This window comes from Marmota flaviventris, chromosome 5 (assembly GCF_047511675.1).
Source record: "Marmota flaviventris isolate mMarFla1 chromosome 5, mMarFla1.hap1, whole genome shotgun sequence".
Classification (NCBI taxonomy): domain Eukaryota; kingdom Metazoa; phylum Chordata; class Mammalia; order Rodentia; family Sciuridae; genus Marmota; species Marmota flaviventris.
The window spans coordinates 25,969,537-25,992,868 of record NC_092502.1 but is presented as its reverse complement, the minus strand read 5'-3'; the positions used below and the strand labels follow the sequence as shown (position 1 = coordinate 25,992,868).

The window sequence follows — 23,332 nt, the reverse complement described above, 5'->3', positions numbered from 1 at the left end:
CAGTGTGTAGGGCTCAGCTTTGGAGCTACACTGCCTGTTTCCGGAGCATGTCACTTGACCTCTGTCTGAAGTTCTCAGTCTGTAAAATGGGAACCATCTTAACTCTTTGGGGTTTCTTTTGAGGATAAATGAGTCGCTGTGGGCGAAACCCAGAGCGTGACACTTGGTAGGAACAAGAGCTGTGCGAGCCAGGCTGCAGGGCTGCTGTGTCTGGCTTATAGGGAGGACTCTTCTTGGCTTCCCTGTGGCTGGGACAGGGAGGGCTGTGTACTGTGTCTAGAAGGTGAACTCTCTGAGGTTAAGTGCTTGGCAAGGCTCAGGGTTCAGAAGCAGAGGGAGCCAGGTGCGTGCCTCGCAGACAGGGAGGAGACCGTGCCTGCAGAGGCTTCTCTTTCTACCCTGCTCCTGACTCTTTGGTACCTGAACCAGTCGTTGGGGGCACTTTCTGCTTCCTGCCCTAGGAGAGGACCTCAAACCTCGGCATCCTCTAGATTCAGCTCACAGCCTGCCGCCTCCAGGAAGTCCCTCGCTCTAGCTGGCCTTGGTTCTTCTGAGCCTCGGTTTTCTCGGTCTCCCTACTTAGTTCAGAGGCCCCTCCAGGTAGACCCCTAATGCCCTTCCTCCCTGCTGACCTTTGCCGGCCCTGATGCGTCCCTCCTGGGCAGCCTCGGTAACTGTTCTCCCTGGTGGCCAAAGCCCTTCATATAAACCTGTCATGTAGCACAGTAATTATTTTTAACCTTTGCTTCCTGAAGACAGGAACTGACCTCCGCCTTGGTCACTCTTGTTTGCCAACATATTAGCTGAAAGTCGGAGAGAGGGAGGAAATCGTGATGTGGTTGGTACTAAATAACTGCCGGCAGAGGGCAAGGAGCTTCCCTTTAAGGACTTGTTCTTCTTGAGCTTCAGGGTGCTTCAGAATCCCCAGGGAGCCTGTTAAGGATGGAGAATCCAGAGCCCACATCAAGCAACATGATTGGGCTGGTCTGGATCACACACTTAACAAACCCTGTCATGGGCCAAGGATCACATAGTTAACAAATTCAGTTGAGGGTCCAACAGAGAATGCTCTTCTTTCTGCTCATGTCCCAGGAGACAGACCTCTTGTTCCCCAGGGGCCCTCTACACTGTCCCCAGGAGTGCTTTGGGAGTGCTGCCTCTATTAGTGGGAAGCACCTTTATCTGCAGCTTCCTTTGTTGCCAATCAGCACGTGCAGGGGAGCTCTGCGGTGCCTATTAGTGGTGGCATGTATTAGATGCCAGCAGGTCAGACTGAGTCTGGCATCCAGACTGGGCGGAGCACTTTGGAATCCCTCTGCTGTGGGCTGTGTGGCCTGGCTGGGACTCTAGAGCTTAAGATTTCTTCTGATGCCCTTCTGGGGTACAGGGCTCTGCCTTCCTGCCGTGGGGGCAAGTGCGAGGCACCTGTTAGCAGATGAGGGGCTGAGGTAGGGGCCTCCTGGCAAGAGGTGGCATTACAGAACCCTGTGAACTTCTCCCTGGAGCTGGTGAGAGCAGAAGGGAGAGCGTGGCATTGAGACCCATGCCCAGCTCTGCCAGTCGCTAGCTCTATGCTAGGACTCTGGGGCTTCAGGTTCCTTCACCTGCAATGAGCACAGTTTCCACTACTTTGTAGTGTCCTGGTGATTATTAAATCAAAGATGAAATGAAGGAGGTGTGAAGAGGTGAAGTGACATATCCAGGGCTTCAGAGCTAGGAGGTGGTGGGAAAGACTCCATCCCGGCCCAGAGGCTTCCTTCTGCCACCTCCAGCAGCTGCTGACTGTGTGAGATCATGCATCAGGCCACAAGTCAGCCCCCCTCCCTGGGACGAGATCATCGCTAAGGACCTCATAAACCTGGGTCTCGGCTCTCGCTGGCTCTGAAAAGCTCTGCTTTAGCCACATGCCTGGGCAGTAGTGACAGGGCAGGGATTACAGCTGGTCTCCACGTGCCGCCTGGGAGCCACATGCGGGCAGTCTCCCAAGAGCCCAATTCGGCAGGGTTGTGTGTGTGGGTCTCCCCTGTGAGTCACAAATGTCAGCCTCTGAGTCTGAGAGCCGCTGCTGAGCACCAGGAACAGCAAGAGCTTCTGGAGGAAGGGGTATTCTTCAGGGAACAGGTTGGAAACATCTGGCAGGGGCGTGTGTGAGAAAATGACTTCCTGCTGCTGAAGCACATTGTATGTTCTCAACTGAAAACTGTTATTTTTTGCATGTTTCCTCCTGAGTATTGATCAGAGTTAGCGGCTGACAGTTAAAATGTGTATGTGTGTCTGTGTCTATTTGTGAAATAACCAGTTTCTAAATTTGGCACCCAACTTTAGCAAAAAGTTAACGATTCTGTTTTTAGAGAACCAGAGTCTGTGGTTTGGATTCCTGGTTATTTTATTGGTAATAAAGCCTAATGGTTTTTGTTTTTGTTTTTATTGATTTATTTGGCCTTTATATTAAAAAAAAAAAAAAAAAAAAAACCTTATACTGGTTTGTATGTATCCCAGAGATACATCTTGAATGGTTCAGCCAGTGTTGGTCCAGAGATGGCTGATGTCTTTACTTTTGCCACTACCCAAATATTGAAATATTTCATATTTTTAGGGAAAAAATTCTTATTCGGGGTGGGGGATATGCAAAATAAAACAGTCTACAGCTAGACCCAGGTTCCACTATCATAAGAATCTGCTGGGTCTGGGAAATAGTTGCCCGCTCTAGATTGGCCCAGCTCTGCAGTTGGCCAGAGCCCCCGACACCCTTGTGGTCTCACACCTGGGTGTTCCCCCCTTTCACATACCTAGGCTGGCCTCGGGAGACTTGAGTGTGGAGCCCTGCTTCACAGTCTGCAAGCTTCTTTTGGCTCTCTTGTCTTCTAGACAAGACGAGGAGACTAAGGTTCAAAGAGCATAAATGACACAACTAGTCACAGAACCAGTATGTTGAGACTAAGCCCCCTCTCTCTAAGACCAATGAACTTTTCAGAAAGAAAATAAAGATTACTTGCAAATATAAAATACATTATCCTTGGGCTCTTGAACTTCCTCACTTAAGTTTATATTCAGATGGTTCCTCCTCTATCATGGCCCAAGAAACCATTTATTTTGCTTCTTTCTGTCTCCAGGCACCTGATTCCCACCCCCCACTCTCCTCATGGTCCTGGGAATTGAATGCAGAAGTGCTCTACCACTAAGCTACATCCCAGTATTTTTTTTTTTTTTCACTTAATTTTGAGACAGGGTCACACTAAATTGCTGAAGCTGGCTTCGAACTTGTGATCCTCCTGTCTCATCCTCCCCAGTTGCTGGAATTATAGGTGTGTACCATGGTGCCTGCCTTAGGCATCTGAATTTAAGATCCGCCCTCGGTAATAAAGCTTATTCCAGCTGTGTCTGGGGCTGCTGTGGATTTGCCGGGAGTGATGTGGATGCAGAGCCTACTTTGTTTTCTTCCTTGTGCTTTCTGGCATGTCAGGAGACTCCAGAATATGGATGCCTATGACTGGAAGAGTATTAGGATCCTTCAAAGTAAGGGTGCTTTCCCAGATGAAATGGCTCATGCTGTGTGTTCCCTTGACATCCAGGACATTTCTGGAAAACAGTGCCTGTGTGAGGGCAGTTCCGATGCACACAGTCATTTGTGTCTCTGAGTACAGGGCCTTCAGCCAGAGTGTGGGAGCTGCAACTCTAGCCAATGTCCAGGAACCTTCCCTGAGAGGTCCCAGGAGTCTCCCTGTCCTGCAGTGGGCATGGATGTGAGGCATAGCTGGGTATGGGAGTCCTGGACTTTGGGTTGGCTCCTCAGCAGCAACTGCAGTGATCACTTACTTTGTGAGCTCATACTGCCTGCCATGTACAGTGCCCCTCTCATTTCGTCAGCCCTGTGACTCCAGGAGGTGGGTGCTCTGATTATTGTCTTTTTACAGGTGCAAAACTAAGGCTCAGGAAACTCAAGTAACTTCCTGGGCCTACGCAAGAAACAAGCAAGCGGTGGGACTCCCACTCAGATCTCTGACTCTCAGACATGCGCTCTTAGCCACCATGTTGGATTGACTCCTGTGGCCAAGTTCTTTAACCTCTCTTGGCCTCTGTTTCCCAGCCTATAAGGTGGGATTATACCCTCCTGGCCTTTGAGCACTTTGCTGACCCATAACTCTTCTGCCACCCCTTCCATGAAGCAGTGTCAGACACTGTGGCACCACGTGAGTGGTCTTCCCACTGGGGTGGGCCCTTCTGCTTGTTGGGACAAAGTGCCCCAGTACAGTCACCCCATGGGCTTGGGGAGTGCTTCCCCATCCCTCATTTCCCAGCCTGGATCCTGCTGCTCTCCACTCTGCCCTGGCAGCCGAAGAGGCAGCTGAGGGCTGCACTGCCAAAGTCCTGCCAGGGAACAACGGGGCACATTAAGAAGGCTGCCAGGTGCCGAGCCAGAGATGTTAAAGGGGCATTTGATTGGTTTCAACCCTAATTGTCAGGTTGCTCTTTTTTTTTCTACAGTAGTTGAGGGGCACAAAGCCCGGGTGTGGATTTCCTCCCTCCATGGCTTGTGTGGCTTCTCCCTGCCTTCGGGTGGGAGTTTGCCTCGACACCTCTCCTGTTCTGGGCCCTCTCCTCTCCCTCTGTGTGTCTCTGCCTCTCCTTCACCTCCCCGCCCCGACTTGTCTATGCTGTTTGGGTCTATCTCAGCAAATAAGATGGAAGATGTGACCACAGAAGCCATAGGCCTGCCACCCCCACAACTTCAAGGGATTATACCTTTCATCTTGTCCAGTCTCCCTCAATCTTATCCCTGCCAAATGGGCAGCCATCTTTGGCTCGAATACCCACAGTGATGGGGAGCTCACTCCCTTTAGCTCAGCTGGGTCCTAGGTAATCTACCATGGCTCAGGGTAACTTAAAGGATTTCTAAAGTGCCTTCTGCTCAGTTTTTCAGGCTCCTCTCAAATCTTTCCTTTCCCAGAAAGCCCTCCCTGATCTTTCCAGTCAGAATTAATCTCTGTCTCTTGAAAATGTTTATAGAACTTAATTTGTACAATTGTAATGGCATGGGTGCCGCAGTGCTGTGCTTTACCATCTCCCTAGGCAGAGGCAAGTACTTGAAAGAGCTCTCTCAGCAGGACAGCCCTTTGGGTAAGGCTCCGGTGGAGGCAGGGGACCCCCCAGAGAGCTGCCATGTGAGCCTAGGCTTCCCCTGTCTCTAGAACTTCCATTCCTAAACCTGGCAAGTGTGTCTTTTATGCTCTTTTCATCCAGGGAATAATTTAGGCTCTGTGAACAATATGGTCTCTACTGCAAATACCCAACTCTGCTGTTGTAGAGCAATGTGGCCCTAGACAGGTGGATGAACATACTGTGTTCCAATAAAACTTTATTTGCAAAAGCACACAGCAGGCTGGATTAGGCAGACTGGTTGATTGTCAATGGCTGTTCTGGTCTCTTCCTGATGGAGGAGGCTGAAACTTAGATGGGAGCTGCCTGAAGTTCTTGTGTGACCTTAGGCAGTGCCCCGACCCACAGTGCCTCAGTTTTCTCATGTGCCCCTTGTGCTGGTTGGGAGGTGAGTTGCAATGGTTCTGCCAGTTCTTGACACTCGGTGCGTTCCTGAGTTTTCCACTGGGTTTGGCAGAGCCGCTGTATCCGACTCCGTCTCTGAAACGGTCCCACTGGCCCGTGGTGTCTCACCTGGATTCCTGCCACAGTCTCTGGCTCTTCTCCCCACTTCCTCCCTGAAATCACAGTCCATTCTTTATACACATCCAGAGAGCACATTTGCAAGTATAAATCAGAAGTTCCTGTCCCTTTTCTGAAACTCTTCAGTGGCTTGCCACTGCTTTGATGACAGTACATACCAAAGTCTTGCCTTGTCTGGCCCCGCCTCCTTTCCAGACCCGTTCTCTTCCCTTCTTTCTTCACACTCCAGCCATGTTGGCCTTCATGCACGTCATGTGTGTCTTCCCTCAGGACTTTTGCACAGGGTCCAGCTTGGAGTGTTCTTCCCAAAGATTGTTGCATGACTGCTTCCCCATCACTTCAAGGCCTCAGCTCCAGTCTCATCTCCTCAAGGATGCCTTCCTTGAACTTGCATTCTAAATATGTCTTCCCCAACCGTTCTGCAACATATCTAACTGTGAATTATACACGCAGCAGCTTGCAGTGTCTGGAATTACACTGCATTTTATTTACTTGTTTATTCTCTGCTTCAGCAGATACAAAAGACTCAGGAGGACTTCCTTTGTCTTAGTACTATGTTATCCACAGTGCTGGCACATAGTAGGTGTCCGTGTATGTTGAATGAATGAATGAATGATGCCTGTGTGCCTGAGGACCCACCCAGGTAGTACTTCTTGCCGTCCTGGTCCTGTGTTTTCTTCTTGGTGCTGGAAGAAGTTGCACCCTCTCACCCTCAGGGGGCCCTGTTCTCTGATCTCTCTCCTGTTGAGATCAGAGGGCCTCTGGCCAAAGGACTGTTAGCCAGAGCTGTAGCCCTTGTCCATGGCCCACAAGGCTTCATTGGTGCTATCTCTGGATGAGGATCCATTGAGTTCTCTCCCTTTGGACAGTCTTTAGAATATGAAGCAAATAACTTTATGGGATTGTATATTTTTCCCTTGGTTCTGGAAATGTGGATCCCTGCTTGCTTATTTTGGAGCAGGTACTTGCTGGAAGTAAACTGAGTGGCCCTTCAGTCCAGAGAGGTCTTAAACCCAGAGCCTCACACATGCTGGGCAAGTGCTCTCCCCCTGAGCTATCTCCCAGCCCAGGTCTCCTAAGGAGAAGGGTGCTGACTAGGGCCCAGTTGTCCCACAGCACCACAGCACCCATCAGTGGATAAATGGATTTTTATGGGTTGAATCATGTCCCAAGAGAAGATATGTTAAAGTCCTAGGCCCAGGTCCCTCAGAATGTGACCTCATTTGAAAATAGGGTGATTATAATTGTAATTAGTTTAGATGAAGACATGCTGGAGTGGTGCTTAATCCTGTGTGATTCATCAGGGTCCTTATAAGAAGAGAGACCCAAAGGGGGAAGATGGCCCTGTGAAGACAGAGGTGGAGATTGGAGGCATGCTGCCCTAAACCTCAATGCCTGGGGGACCAGAGGCAGCGATAATTGTCTTACTCTCTTCTGGCTACTTCCATTCCTTTCTATCTCATGGAAAAGATCCTTTCTTCCAATGGAGGATCAGCACATTGCATTGCATGTATGTATTCTTCAAAGCCACGCTTCTGATTAATGGGTCAACCTCCTTTTTTTCTTTTTTAACTCATCCATTAGCCTTGAAGACCAGTGGAATAAACACATCACCTTTTACTTTACTGCATACCTTTTACATTTACTTTTACTTTTTATCATTCTGTTCTGAGTTCCAGCTACACTGATTTCAACAAACTGTTTTTGTTCTGGGTCCCAGTTAAGTTGATTTATGGGACTGCCGTGTGGTCAGTGCCCTCGGAACTCTGAGTTTAAAAGGGGCCACGGTGGTGTATCACATAGGCTGGGCACTGCGGGAGGAACAGCATGTCTCCAGCACTGCAGGAGGGACCAGCAGGTGTGTCGGGTACCAAAAGGAGGTCACAGATCACACGGTGGAGGTCAGAAAGGACCTCTGCAAGTGATGACTTTTAAGGTGGTCCTGAGGACAGTTAAGACTTCAGCACTGTGTACACAGTAGGATTTGGGTCTCTAAGGTAGCAGAAAGTGGGGGAACTTGTTCCCATAATGGTAGGTTAGCCAGAGCCACTGAAACTCCCAAAGACTGCCAGAGAGGAGCTGGAAAGATGAGTGCGGGTTGATTGCTGGGCTGGGGAGGCTGCATTTCAGGAGGCAGGGAAGGGATGGAGGGTTTTGAACAAAGGATGACATGATCAGCGTATGACTTAGAAAGGTAACTGAGGCGATGCAGGGGTCACTGGAGACAGAGAGACCAGTTTGGAGGTTACTGAGATGGAGGGAGAATAAATTCATTTATTCATCCACTGTGCCCTGTGCTGGTCCTGACACCAGAGTAGGTAGCAAGGTCACCAAGATGTATAATCTGCTGCCTCTGAACTCAAGATGTTTATAATAGTGACAGCTGCTGCTGGCTGTTCTTGCCAGGCATAGTCTGAAGCCCTTGTATACATTACCATTCTCAGGCCTCACAGCAACCCAGTAACATGCAGGCCATAGTTATCCCCATTGTATAGATGAGGTGCTAAGCCCTAGGAGATGAAATGTTTCACCCAGGTCACACAACTGGTTCCTAAAGGAACTATGACTAGCCTGCAGAGCCCTGAACCCGAACTGTTGGCTCCATATACCAAACAAGTCAAGCCAGAATACTCTGAGGTCTCCCTGAAAGCTGTAGGTGCCAGCTGTATGGGGCTGTATGTGAGCCCATAGAGAGCCAGGGAACCAGATGGCTGGGCAGGGAGGGCTTCCTGAGGGGCATCCTGGCCCAGTCTTTTCAGGGGAGAGAGATGTAGCCAGGCACTGAAGGTAGGGGTGAAGTGGGGAGCAAAGGGATTTCAGATAGAGGGGACAAAAGTGTCAAAAATCCTTAGTGGGGAAAACTGCAAGGGGTATTTAGGGCTTCCAGGTTTAGTGTTGCTGGTCCCTAAAAAGTATAGCCAGAGTAGGACTAGAAGAATCTGGAATGCAGGTGGGGCCAGGCCCATGATCTGGATTCCACCTCCAGCACCTGGGAGCGTGAGGGGTGTTCCATGGTGTTCCAGATTTGCTTTCTCAAGGGTCTTGGGGTTCAATAGTTGAGACTCTGGGAGGTCATTTTGTCAGCCACAGTAAGGTGTTTGCATCCAGGTCAGGTGAGGCAGAGAGACTCCCAGGACAACCAAGCCTCCAGGGCCCCATACTCTTAAGCCAAGGACCTGATCTGGAAGGCTCATTGGGCCTAGACTTCTTCATTCAGCTTATCATTTATCCATCAGTATTTGATGGAATACTGAAAGTGCCCCATGCTGGCTCTCTGCTAAGCAGAAGGATATGGTCTCTGCCCTTGAGGACCAGCTGGACCACTAGGCACACAGTTCCAAGGTAGGGGTCCTGTGCAGTCAGAGTGAATATGGCCTGAGGGCACAGTAAAGGACACTGTAGCTTTCAAACAGGCTTCCTTCCTGCCACCTCTCTCCTTGCCCCTCCCTGTCTTCACCCCTGGGCTTTTAAGGCCACAGGTTTGCCTGGTTTGAATCTCAACTTGGCCCTTTACCAGCTGTGTGACTTTGGGAACATTCCGTAATCTCTTTGCTCATTTCCTCCACTTAATGGTCCCTACTTCATAGGATAATTACTTGGATCGCGTGAGGTCACAATGCAAAGCACTTGGACTAGTGCCTGGCACTTAATAAGTGCTACATAGATGCCATCAATATCACAGGTCTGGGATCTCTTAGGCTTATCTCTCTGTGTTGGGCACATTTAGGATTCAGAACTATGTTAGTAAGGGTTCAATCAGGAGAGAAAGTACACAGAAATTTGAATACAGGAAGTTTAAGGAATTACCAACTATAACAGGAGATTAGAGTAATAAAATTGGCTAATTAGAAGTAAAAGGAGCTCTAAAGTATATAGGAATACCAGATACAGGAGTGGCCACTACCCATAGGGCTGAGGTGAGTGCCTAAGGAGCACCCACACCCCTGTGTTGAGGTCAACCCTGGGGAAATCCCTCCCCACAGGGCTGAGAGAGAGGGCCCAAGGAAGAAGCCCCTTGGGCTGAGGTCCTGACCTGTGAGAGGGCACAGCTGTGCTTACTGAGGGCAGAGTAGCTGCTGCATTGCACACCAGTGAAGCTAGGTGATAGGGTTCATGGTGAGGTGCCTCACAGAAGGCATTTGCTATGAAACCATCCAAAGAGTGGGCGCTGTGGGAGCTGCTGGCACTGGGTGCTGTTGGCTGCCACACGCTGCCGGAGCCTGGCAGTGCAAGAGGAGGGATGGGAGGAGCTGGGCACGGAGAACCTAGCGCCCATGGAGCCACCTCACCGCCTATCCAGCAAACACCATGAGCAGGTGGAAAGCCCTTCCTCCTGCAGTGTCTGTCCACGTCTTCCCCTGACCACTGCGAACACCAGATTAGCTGGCAAGGAAAACAGGTTTAAGGTCCAGAACCATTTTTGTGTGGCAGGCAATGAAGGTGGGTTTGTAGCTGAGAGGTAATAAATTGTTAACTGACTGTCTCAGTCAGTTTGGGCAGATAGAACAATTCCACAGAGACCGGGAGGTTTAAACATTGTTTCTCACAGTTATGAAGGCTGAGATCAGGTGGTCAGGTTCTCAGTAGGGTCCTCCCACTTCCTGGTTGACAGATAGTTACTTTCCTTGCTGTGTCCTCACCTGGCAGAGAGAGCACACACAAGGATCTCTTCTGAGGGTGCTATTCCCACTCAGAGAGCTCCACCCTGGTGTCTTAAGTACTTCCCAAAGCCCTAGCCTCCAAGTGCCATCATGTTGGTGGGAGGGATTTTACCATGAATTTAGTGGTGGTAGGACAAGACTCAGTCCCCCACCCTGGCATGGAGTCTGATTCAGGGTGTTAGTCCCGTGCATGTGCTCTGTTGTGTAGTAGCCTGCTGGGGTAACGATAGTAGTCAACACATTTTTTTTTTCCCTGTGGCAAAAATGTATTCACACTATGTAGATAAATAAAGACTATATAGCCTCATCTCTATTCAGGTCAGGCTCTGTCACTAAATGAGTTATTAAAAAGGAGTTATTAAAAAAAGCTTTTTGGATTTTGGATTGAGGCTGAGGGATGGTTGACCTCATTACCTTTCTCCACACAGCAGTCAGATCTTTTGGAAATGTAAATTCTGCCACAGCTCTCCTGGGAACCCAAGAGGGGCTTCCTGCTCTAGGATAAAGAGTAAACTCCACTCCGGGACCACACATTGTCTTCCCCTTCCCCAGGTCTGCCCTCCAGCCGCACTGTCCTCAAATAAGCTACTTGTCCTGCAACAGAGCCTTTGGACACTTCCTTCTCACTGCGTGGAATGTTCTTTTGGTACACACACACACACACACACACACACACATACACACACTGTGCTTGGAAACATGGCCTCATCTTACAGACCTCAGTGCAGGTGTTCCTGCCTGAGGGGAGCTTTCTGAGCCCCCTTTTCCTAGCCCTCACCCCACCTGAGGCTCTGTTCTTTAAAGAACATGCCTTAGTTTGTGATTATGCAAACTTACAGTGAGCATGATTGTTTCATTAATCTGTCCTCCTGTGAAACTGTGAGTGCTATATGAGAACAGTGGTTGTGTCTCTTCCTTCCCCCATTATGTGAACCCTGCTGTTTACACCGTGCTTAGCATGTGACATATTTGATGAATGAAAACAGGAATGACCATCTTGGATTGGATCTTGAACCAGGAAAGAAAAAATCAGGCATTAAAGGAAATTACTGAAGCAACTGGCAAAAATTTGGACTTTAGATTGGATAGCAGTGTTGTATCGTTAAGTTTCCTGATTTTGATATCATTATTCTTAGGAAATACACAATGAAGAATTTAGGAGTAAAGTTTTACCATGTCTTCAACTTTTGGGTTCAGAAAAAAAAATTAGATATAAATAGGGAAGAAGAAGAAGAAGAAAGAATGAAAAACATGAACGTATATGAAAGCTATACAGGAAATCCTTGATCTTCTTGCATCTTTTCTGTAAGTTTGAGATTATTTCACACTAAAAAGTTTTTTAAAATTCAGTGATTAGAAATGAATGAACAAAAGGGGAAAGGCAGGCTTCAAGTGCAAAAGCAGGAGGTCAGGAGGGGCTTCCAGGAGGGCTACGTGCTTGGAGGTCGGCCCTGGGCTGGGAAAGGAAGAGTGGGGGACGGAGCTGGAGCCCTTCTGGGGTGTCTCTCGTGGGAGTGGGGTGTTGCGCGGCTCACTCAGCTTGAGGGTCTCCGTCTACATTTCCACCTCTTGTTCCTTGTGATTTTTGATACACGAAGCCAGGCCATCCCCAGTTCTTCCATTTGATTTCTTTTTTTTTATTTAAGAACAGGGAGCTGTCGTCCCAAGTATGCAGATGACTCTTTCTGTCCTTAAATTACGACCTTCTTGTTGTAGAGGTTTACTCTTGAGTAGTAAAGCACCATGTGTTTCCTGTTTGAGTTACATATTGCTGCATAACAAATTATCTCAAAATGTGGAGAATTCGCACAACAAGCATTTGTTATTGCAGTTTCTCTGGGTCATGAATTTGGGCTTTGCTTGGAGGTCCTGGCCCAGCGGCTCTCATGAGGTCACAGTCAAGATGTTGGCCAACTCTGCTGGCATCTGGAGTCTCAGCTGGGGCCCAGCAGTCTGAGGACTCGGGGAGGACTCAGTTGCTCAGCACGTGGACTTCTCCACGAGGAAGCTTGAATGCCCTGGCAGCATGACAGCTTGCTTTCCCAGAGCAAGTGATCCATGAACCAGGGAAGAGGGAGCTCACCAATAAGAGCAGGTGGGCACAAACGGAAAGCACAGTTCCTTCCATGACCTAATCTGGACTCAGCCATCATCCTTGATGCTTTCTTCTATTAGCTAGAAGTGAGGCATGAAGTTCAGCCCTTGTGCAAGAAGAGAATTAGACTCTACCTCTTGAAGGGAGGAGTGAGAGAATTTGGGGACATTTTAAAACCACTATTGTGTGCGTGACACTAAATGGCACATGGAAGGGATCTAAGGTACAGACTGACATCTTCCTCCAGAAACTTATATCTGGTAGGAAAGTAAGAAATGCCCTGAAATTGGCCCTAGGAGCCAAGGTATTCCATGGTAGATGGCTTGAGGGAGGTCTGGGAAAGGAGGAATCGCAACGAATGGTACAAAGGGAAGCTCTCGGGAGAGCCGACACCTGCCTTCACAGATGGGCAGCTTTCCCCTTGGTTCTTGACCCTGATTATTGACATTGCCATACAACGAGAGTTCTTCGTCTGAAAGAAGATGTTTTTGAAACCATGCAAGCACAGTGCAAGGTCTCAGAACCCTTCATTCCTTTCCAATCATTTGAGAAATATGGCTTCTTCAAACAAGTGGAATGTACACAGGTTGTTTGATGGCAATCACTCCTCCCTACCCACTGCCACCCACACCCTCTTTGCTAAAACATTGTTGAGAAAAAACAGTTTTGATCTGAATTCTGAGGATGAAAACAGCCCTCCAAACCAAAGCAAGAACCACGTGGTTCTTACAAAGTAAGTGGAATTTAAAATTTTAACCCAGTAACCAACCTGGTGACTTGTCTTCTAGAAGGAACCCTTTTTCTTCTTTAACGAATTGGCGTTTGTGGTCTGTGCTGGTTCACTGTGGAATGTCTCATTGTCTCATTGACTGTGGTCACAGAGGCAGCAGCCCTCACTCCCGTGGGAATAACAGAGCCTATTTTGAGACTAAAAAATACCCCCAACCTCCTCCCTTTCATTTCCTCACCTTATACTAAAACACTTCCTTATTGAAGCTTAAAGAAAAGGACTAATTTCTTTTTTTAGTTTTTAAAATCAGTTTGGGCATGCATGAACCATTTTTTTTCTTAAATTACTGCACATCTCATTGTGTTTATTATACATTGAGGTTATGAGTAAATCTGCCCTGGATCATGTGGCACAAAGTGATGGGAAGAGACCCCACCAGCCCCCTGTGCAGGAGGCTCCCTCTCAGTTTCTCCCCTCCATTTTCTCATTGTTAAACTATATTTCCCCGAAGACAAAAAAGGAAAGAGGTAATAGAAAGGGGAGGAGAAGTGTTAGAGGGAAACCTGGACTGTCAGTGATTTCTGCTCTCCAGCAGTCTGACCTCAGAGTGGTTAAACTTGGAGTCCCTGCCCCACCTCTAACAGGGGGATAATAACAGTAATAGCCATGTTGTAGGGCTGTGGCCAGAACGACCTAAGAAAATACACAAAGGAAAAATGCTTTGTAGATTCTGCTACACCATGTGCACACTGAGATACGATTGCATCAATGTATAACTTGTGTGATTTTTAAGAATTTGCTTTTAAAAGATTGTTTTTACTTTTTGAAACCGTTTGAGTTGCAGAGGCGCCTTGGAGCCACTTAGCATGACGTCCTGCTCTGGGGAGGAACACTGTGAGCAGTGTGCTCAGAGGTAGCCTGCAGCTGCCCTGGCTCCAGGATGCGGAGGGCACCACCTCTCCCTTTCCTTTCTTCCCCTCACCTTCCCAGCCTTTTGTTTTTCTTGATAAAGGATAGAGCAGTTCTTTTCCTCTTCTCTAAGACAGACAGCAGAAGATGCTGTCGTAGTTAAAAACGAGTAAGCGTGCCAGGCATGCATTCGGCAGATCAGCCCCCTGCGCCCACTGCTGCTGCAGGTGCGCCCGCCTGGCCCACCTGTCTCTCAAGTGTTGGACTTGCTTGTTCAGGAGACCTGATAGTTTCTGTATCAGAGCTCCTGAGTTATTAGGGCTAAGGCGTCTGCCCTGGGGCAGGAGGGGGACTCAGCAGGGGACTCTAAGCTCTGTACATCTTAACACTTTTCTCTTTTTCAGCTGGTAGTTTTTTCTGGCTCTAGATATAGGAGGATTTATCTGTGAAGGTGCAGTGGTGACAGTAATTGTTGCCTTCTTTCTTTCCTCCTCCCTTTCTCCTCTGAAATGGGAGAGAAAACCTGTTCGCATCAGGAGTGCTTCTGCTGTTGGGATTTTCATTGCTTTCTATTTAAAGATGTCACAGTGAGGGAGGGGTCAGAGAACAAAGGTGGCAAGACCCAGGAGATCATCTCAGCCAACACTTTACAAACTCTCTGGAAGTCCAAGCCCACTTGAAATACCCAGTTTCAGTGTTGGAAGTGTCCTGTAAATATGTTTCTACTTCTCTAATTTTATATATATATATATATATACACACACACACACACATTCACACATGTATATTCACACACACACACACATACACACACACACACACATACACACACACACACACACACACACACTCTGGGGTTGAACTCAGGGACATTTTACCACTGAGCTCCATCCTTAGTCTTTATTATTTTTATTATTATTATTTTAATTTTGAGACAGGGTCTTGCTTAAGTTGCTGAGGCTGCCTTTGAACTTGAAATACTCCTGTCTCAGCCTCCCAATTTGCTGGGAATACAAGCATGTGCCACTGTGCCTGGCTCTCTTTAATCTTTTTAAAGTTGTAATAAGAATAATTTTTAAAAACTGCTTCTAGGTGTTGTGTTCCACATTTTTATATGGTAAAAATCACCAGCTTATTCTCATAGCATCTAGTTAATTAAAGATAATCCAAAGAGTCCAGGTAGGGCAGGCTGTGTGGATTTTTTTTAAAGCATCTGCCTACTCATATAGATACATCTACATCCATTAAATCAGATTTTCTCAGTATTGGGGAGCTGAAGCAAAACAGAGGCAGATATAAGCTTCAACCTGTTGTCTCTGACTTCTGAGTCCCAGTTATTCATGTTGATCAAAACAACCTCATTAGTTAACTTTATAGTAAATAAATGCCATTAATTTGAAAATTAAGAATTCATAATAATAAAATGCAACTTTTTGGTCTTATTAAATGAAAGACTTGATTCACTGAAAACCTATCTATTTTTCAGAGAATATTGAGCTAGCATCCCTCATCATCATTACTTGCTTATTAAATTATGTCCCAGCTCATTAATGTAGCAACCTGATATTTGCACAGAAGGTCTACGTACTGGCAACTACATTTATATATTCATATTCACATCCCAGCAATTGCTTTTTATGTGTGAATGGACCCTGGCAAATTTCCCCCTTTTGGATAGTCTCAGCTCATAAAAGAAAACATTTTCTTCCATCCTCCTAAGAGAAGCCTTGCCACTGCCCAACCCCAGGTGGTCATGGTTTAATTATAAAACCATTACCTTTTGCTTCCTGTTGGAGTTGTTTCCCATGTTCTTAGAGGCTTGTTGGGCAGTTTGCCCATAAAAATCACTATATATAAAAATCCAGCAGCTATTGAACACCTAGCATGAGAAACAGGTCAGTCCTCGACCTCCTAGAAGCCAAGCAACCCCACTCACCCCAGCCCCCTCTCCTGGCCCCCTCTCCCACCCTGTCTGTCTGTCTGTTGATGGCTCCACTCCCATCTTCCCCAGGCTTTGGAGCAGCTGTGACATCAGCCTTAAGCCTCATTCTTCATCCACAAGGTGCTGGAGGAGCCAGCATATACGTGTGTGTGTGTGTGTGTGTGTGTGTGTGTTTTCTATGACTTCTGGCAGGGCAGGCTACCCTGTGGGAAGGGACTATCACGTCACCCTCCCACCTCCCAGGGTTTTGTTTGAGGGGCGGTGGGGCGTGCACTTGAGCCCTGTGGGAATCAAGGATTTGCAGTCTCTTCCCCGTGGCCTTGTTATCTGAGCCCTTTAGCCCTTCGACACCCTGTCTACTAGTTCATTTGCAAACTACTCTCTCAGTCCAAGAAAGCAGCTAGAGGAAAGATGGAGAGGGTTCAGCTGGACTTCCAAGTGAAATAAAGACCATGGAAGTTCACGACATGCATGGAGGGCTGCGTTTGTCACAGAGACAAATGTAGGGAGTGAGCTCTGGCCTCCATACGCCACAGCTCAGCAGTCAGGAAGGCCTGGATTTGAATCTTGGCTCTGTGCGGGGACCTTAAGGGAGAGGCTTAACATTTCTGAACCTCCATTTTACACATAAAATGGAAATAATAGCTACCAACTTCACAGACAGACACTAAAGATTAATTGGAGACTCTTTAAACGGGACATGTGTCTGGCACATTGTGAGAGCTCAAGAATAGCTATTAATTTGGGGGGGGACAGTGACACTCAGAGACCGTTTTCCTTTCTTTAAACTGTACAGTTTAACTTACTTGATTTGACCTGGATAAAAACATAGGGGGCAAGGGCAGAGGAAGAGGGTCATTCCTGGTCATTTGTCCATTTTACTCCTCCTGCTAGCCATGTTCCCACCCCAGGCCGGACCCTCCTGGGACCAGGAGTAGTCCTGCTTCCCCAGAGCAGAGATGGGCTCACATGCTCAGTCTGAGCCTTCTTGTAGTGACTGTGGGCAGCCAGGAGTGGCCTCCTTGCAGGCCTGTGACCTCGCTGCCCTCCCACCTTGAGGTCCCTCTCTCATTTCAGGAGCCCTCCCAGGACTTCACAGCAACACACTTTCACACCAGGCAGATCGTTGCCATCGGATTCTCCAGTTTGCTGTCTCCAGGGTGGAGGAGAGACATTTTAATTAATTACAGTCCCTATGCTCTGGAGATCAATAACGGTAAAGAGCTGCCGAATGAATTCCCAGCCCCCATCCTGCTTCTAGCTCTGTGACCTTGGCACCAGTAGCTAAAGCCTCTGGGCCTCAGTTTCCTCCTCTCTAGAATAGGAATGCCTGCTTCCTAGGAGTCTCTGGAGGCTTCCAAAAGGCACAGCAATCAAAATGCTGTCAAGGGCTGAGGTGGTGGCTCAGTGGTAGAGCGCTCACCTAGCATGCGCGAGGCACTGGGCTCGATCCTCAGCGCCACATAAATGTAAAATAAAGATATTGTGTCCACCTAAAACTAAAAAAATATATATATTTTTTTTAAAATGTTGTCAATTATGGAAGGCTGGTCCTAAGTTCTTATTAAGATGGAGTTTATGTTTCCAAAGTGTGAGCATGAAGAGTTTTGCCATGTCTAGAACCTTCTTGCTTTGCTGCTTAATACCGTAAAACTAACTGGCAGATCCCACTTTCCTTCCTGAGCTTGAGGGAAGCAAGTAGCCCCGATAGCATTAGGGGGATAAGTGAGGTGGGCAGGTGGGAGTAAGTTCTGTTCTCAGACCTCGGTTCCTCCTGGAAAAGGTCATCTTCCTGTGGGACCCTGAGTGAGAAGCTAAAAGTCAGGGATTTCCCCTAACAGTCAGCACCATTCACCAGGCTGACCACCAGCGCTGGTTCTTTGTGGTGAAGAATGGACTCCTTGTTTATCCCAGCCTCTTCTTCCCGCCTGCCTCCTTTCTTTCCCCTGCATTGTATTCTACACACAGCAGCCAGAGTGATCTTTCTGAAGCATAAGTCTGGTCATGTCCCTATCCTGCTCAGAGCCCTTTTCTGGTTTCCCATGCCTGTTACGACAGAATCCAGAGTTCTTGCTGTGGCTGCCCCTGCCCTGTGTGATCTGGCTCCTGCCAGCTTCTCCAGCTGCATATCCTGCTCCCCCTACTGTGTTGTGGTTGGATACGTGGAATCCCCCCAAAAGCTCCTTTGTTCATGCAGGAATTATGAGATTGTGAGAGCCGTAACCTAATCAGTCCATCCTGGTTTGGGGCCACCACTGACTGACTGGGTGGTAGATGTAGGCAGGTGGGCGTGACTGGAGGAGGAGTGTTGCTGGGGGTGCCCTGGAAGGGTGCCTCCTCCCAGAGCCCTTCCCCTCCCTCTCTCCGCTTCCTGGCTCCTCCAGCATGCCCTTCCCCTACATTGCTCTGCTCATCTCAGGCCCAGAGCGATGGACTTGGCCGAGCACAGACTAAACCCTGGGACTGTGAGCCAAAAAAACTTTTCCTCCTCTAAGTTGTTCTTGTCGAATGTTTGAGTCACAGTGGCGAAAAATTGACTGACACACCAGGTCACCCTCAGCTCCAGTCGTAGCCCATGCACTCCCTAGACACGTGTGTTCTACCGGATCCCAGGCCTTGGCAGGATACCAGTTTGAGATTCCCCTGGCCAGGTCCTCCACATGCTTTGGGTCTCTGCTGAGACATTGCTCCGCAGCAAGCCTTCCCCGCCCACCCTTCAGCCTGGAAGGGTTCCTGTGATGCCCCATGTTGATGGGAGTCTTGGCCCCTCCCACATCCCAGGCAGTCATGGTCTTCTTGCACTCCTCACCTACACTATGGGTGTATGTGTTCCTTGTGGGTGGCCCCAGTGCAACTTGCTTACTGTTAGAGCCTTCAGCTCTGAGCACTTCCTGCCACACAGTGCAAGCCAAATAACAGAGTAGAGGAAGGACATAGATTGTTACTCTCTGACAGAGAAATCTGGGGCTATCAGAGTCACTAGGCACTTGCCAAACTGATAACTTGGTAGCCCCTGCCCAGCTCCCCAGCCCTCCAGATTCAGAATTTCTGTGGGTAAACCAAGCAATCATTTAAGGACCTCTCAGTGATTTGGCCCAGTGCTAGCATTTTACAAAAGAGGTAACTGATCAGAGGCAGAGATGACTTCTGTAAGACCCCATCTCTCTCTCTCTCTCTCTATTGCACTTGTGCGTGCGCACGCACACTCGCACAGAGATTTTATCGGAGATGACATGAAGGTCTGATGCTTTTTCCATTCCCACAGTGTTGATCTTTGAGAAAACCACAGGAAGCACAGGACGGAGAGTTGGTGTTCCTCTTCTAACCTTAGGTCTGAACTGGAGAATCTTGGCAGATTGTTTATTTTTTCTTTCCATAAAAAGTACTCTGCCTCAGAATATGGGCTACTTATTTTTAAAATTCTAAATAATTACTTTCACTCCAAGACTTACATAATTTTTTTAAACACAGGAAATCCCTGATGTTTCATTTTCTGCCTCACAACTGATTTGTAGAGAGGATGAATTATCCTGCCTGCCTGATGCCATGAAGTCTATTTTTATCATCTGGGATGCTAAGACTAAAACTGAAAGGACACATTTAATGTTGCTTCTAGTGCTCAGCGACATGGCCCGAGTATCCTTAAAGCCTGCCAGAGGAGAGCTGCCATGCAGGAACATATGTTAGGAATTCATTCAGCCTGCTCACCAGCACAAGATGGAAAGGAAGAGCTCACATTTGACACAGATAAAGTGGAGTGTGTTTGGAGGAAGGCTCTGGAACACCACAGGACCAGGAAACTGTGTTAAAGAGAAGGGTTAAAGAAACTGGGCATTTCACTTTCATAGAACTCAGTGGCTTATAAACGCCCGAGTCCTGGGGATTGCAGGGGAGCATTAAGGAAAAGTAGACCCTGGACGTGAGGGCGGAAGGTACTGGGAAAGATCTTCCACTTGAATGTAAGGAAGAACTTTCCAGCAAGTGGAATCTTGCCAGTGAGCATTCTTTTATCTATCTATCTATCTATCTATCTATCTATCTATCTATCTATGGGACCAGGGATTAAACCCATGGGAGCTCATCCCCAGTTCTTTAAAATTTTTTTGATTTTGAGACAGGGTCTCACCTAGTTGCTTAGGGCCTCACTAAGTTGATGAAGCTGACTTTGGACTTGTGATCCTCCTGCCTCAGCCTCCCGGGCCACTGGAGTTACAGGCATGTGCCACCATGCCCAGCCCAGTGAGCATTCTTAAAGGTAAGAGTTTCCACTGCAAGACACATGTTCAAGGCTGGAGCCATGTTATAGGCCTCTCACAGAGTCCTGAGTGAAGGACAGATAGGACCAGATGAGGCCCACATACCCTTTGACTGGTGCTAGGGCAAACCCAAGGCCCAAAGGAGTGAAGGGCTCTCTGACGGGGCCTTGTCCTCTGCTCTAGTGGGTTGCTTGGGAATGTGGATCCAGTGAGGCCAGAACTTTCTTTGGGTTTTTCAAGAAAAGATGGACTTGTGCATTTTGTTATATGGACTCTCCTGGGTTTTCAATACCATGCAGGTCAAATAGAGCCATCTGTGTCTGCCAGGTGTCAGCAAAGGGCTGCCAGTTTGATCCCCCGTTCCAGGACTCTCGGGGTTACATGCACTTCAGTTCTTCAGAGGTGAGGTGAGCGAAGTGGGTAGGGTAGGCATTGTCTCTCCAACAGATGGAGGAGCCAGGACATCTGGAGCCAGAGAGACCCAGTGCCAGGTGGTAACAGAGGAGGGCGAGGACAGGGTTGAGGAGGAGGAGGAATGGCCAGTTACCTCCCTCGCCCATTCCATTAATATTTCATGTTTAAACTCTTCTTACAAAATTATGTGGACGAAGAGAGGGCTGGAAGGTCCAGCACTTCCTGGGGCTGGAGCAGGAGTTTTGCTTCCTGAGGATATCAGTGTGAGGCTGCTTTCCTTCTCCTCCCTGCACTGCTCTGGTGCTGGGTGCCCTGCAGTTTGCATGCAGCGCGCATATCCCTGAGCAGAGGCCTGGAGCTGTTCCAGGACTCTGCCTCTCCTCCTCCCCGGGGATCTGCGTCTTAGGCCTCTAACCATGCCTGACACTTCACCCTCATCACCCTGCTTTGGGTGTAAGCTTCCCAGGACCCGGAAGCTCTTTTAGAATGCGCAGAGGAAAAGAAGAAAAGCCACAGGAATGCAACCCAGCGTCCATCTCAGGCTCTGGGTATTGGACTGCCAGGGACTCGGGCATGAATAAATTAGCTCTGCCACGAAAGCAACCTCAAAAAGCCAGTCGTGGCCAAACCACATTTATGGCTCCCTGATGCAGTTTGGGGCCTGTCTGCCCAGCTTCCTGCATCTTGGCCTTCCTGCCTCTCCTTAGCTCCAAGAGCAGCTTGCATACCAGCTTCAGCAGTGAGCTGCCCTTTGTTTTTTAATTAAAGTTTTTATTTTGTGTAGTATTGGTACTTTTTTTTTTCTCCACTCAGCTTTATTGAGATAAAGTCGAAGAATAATAAACTATTTGTTTTAAGTGTGTAACTTGATCAGTTGGAACACATGTGTAGCCTTGTGAAGGCATCGTCACCGTCAGGTAATGGACCCCGAGGGTCCTTGTGCCCCATTGTCTCTCTTCCCTCCCTCTATCCCCACATAACCACTCACCCGCTTTCTTTTTCTCTAGATGCATTTTCTAGAAATTTATGCAGAAGGCACCACACAGTGTGTATTCCTTTCTGCGTGGCTTTTTAAAAATTCAGCTTGATGGTTTTTGTTGTGGTTGTTTCCTGTTTTTGTTTTCACAGTGCTGGGGATCGATCCCAAGGCCTTGCACATGCTAGGCAAGTGCTCTGTACCTCAGCTACATCCCAGCCCAGCATGACAGTCTTGGAGACTCATCCACACCCTTGTGTGTATCAATAGTTCATTCTTTTTTATTGCTGAGCAGCACTCTGTGGCATGGGTATACTACAATTTGCTTATCCAGTCACCTGCTGATGACATCTGCATTCTTTCTAGATTTTGCCTATTAGAAATAAAGCTTCTATGAACATTTGTGTACAAGTCTGTGTGTGGACATGTGTATTTGGTTTTCTTGAATAAACACTTAGGAGGGGGACAGCATGAAGAATTGAAATTTGCTTTTCTCACATGAGATTTACCTCCTCTCATGATTGGCACCTCTTCATTTGTTTCTTGACCACATTGTATCTTCTGTGAAGAATCTGTTAAGTCTTCTGCTTGTGTTTGATTTTTTTTTTTTTTTTTTTTGCCTTATTATGGAGTTTTAAGAGTGTTTTGTGTATTTGGCACACAGGTCTTTCATCTGATCTGTGTTTTACAAATACATTCCCCCATTCCTTGGCTTGCCTTTGTGTTTTCTTAAGAAGGTGTTTGTATCATCTGGTAAAATATGGAGCATACGAGGTTTCCGGGGATAAGAAAGACACTGAATATTTAACAAATGTAGTCAACCTTAAGAATCCTGTAGGACCTGAATGTGGAACCCACATGAGTGAGAGTGTATTTACCATCATATTAACTCTGGATTTGGGGATTGTTTTGCATAGTTTGAGGAAAACACTGTGGAGCGCCACCCTAGGTGCTAGAAGAGAGAGGGAAGGAAAGGTATGAGCACAATCAGACGTGGGTCCTCTGCTTAGGGGCGCCCTTCTGCGGAGGAGGAGGTGTAAAGCATGCATTCTGGTCAAGGTTACCATGGCATGCGCTGTATGCTTTATTGGTGTGATGCTATTTAATCCCCCAAACTATCCTAGAGGTAACTCTTCCCATTTGTCAGATGCAGAAACTGAGGCTAAGTGAAGGTGAGTAACCTCCCTGATTCATACAGCTGGGACAGGGAGACCCAAATCCAATCTCAAGTGTTCAGAGCCCTCATTCTTAATCTTCGATTTAAATTGCCTGTCAAGTGGAGCCTAAGACAATGGGTTAAGGAAACATAAGAAAGTCCTAAACAATGTTGTGGAATAAGAAGTGAAAATTTACTTTTGGCTTTGTGCCCTGGAGCACCATGGCAAAGTTAGCATTTGAGCTGATCCTTGAAGGATATGTGGCCTCAGTAATAGAGATCAGTGACAGAGATAGGGGAATGGCAGCTGAAGGGGACAGCATAAGAAAAGGTGCAGGGCTGTGTAGCTCAATGGTAGCCCATGTGGGGCACTGGGTTTGATCCTCAGCACCACATAAAAATAAAGGTAGTATGTCTTCATCTACAACTAAAGAAAGAAAAGGTGCCGAGGTGGGAACAGTCATGGCACCTCGTGACTAAGGCCTGTTAAGCCTAAGGGTCCACAGTAGAAGAG

General features: G+C 47.7%; 1 protein-coding gene and 1 long non-coding RNA gene across 5 annotated transcripts in view; both read left to right on the top strand.

Moving 5' to 3' along the window:
- Positions 1-23,332, top strand: part of Galnt10 (polypeptide N-acetylgalactosaminyltransferase 10) — a 234,995-nt gene that overhangs the window by 6,737 nt on the left and 204,926 nt on the right. The window lies entirely within an intron of this gene.
- The window catches only part of LOC114095417 (uncharacterized), a 44,371-nt gene that overhangs the window by 550 nt on the left and 20,489 nt on the right, over positions 1-23,332 (top strand). The gene's annotated exons all lie outside the window — the stretch shown is intronic.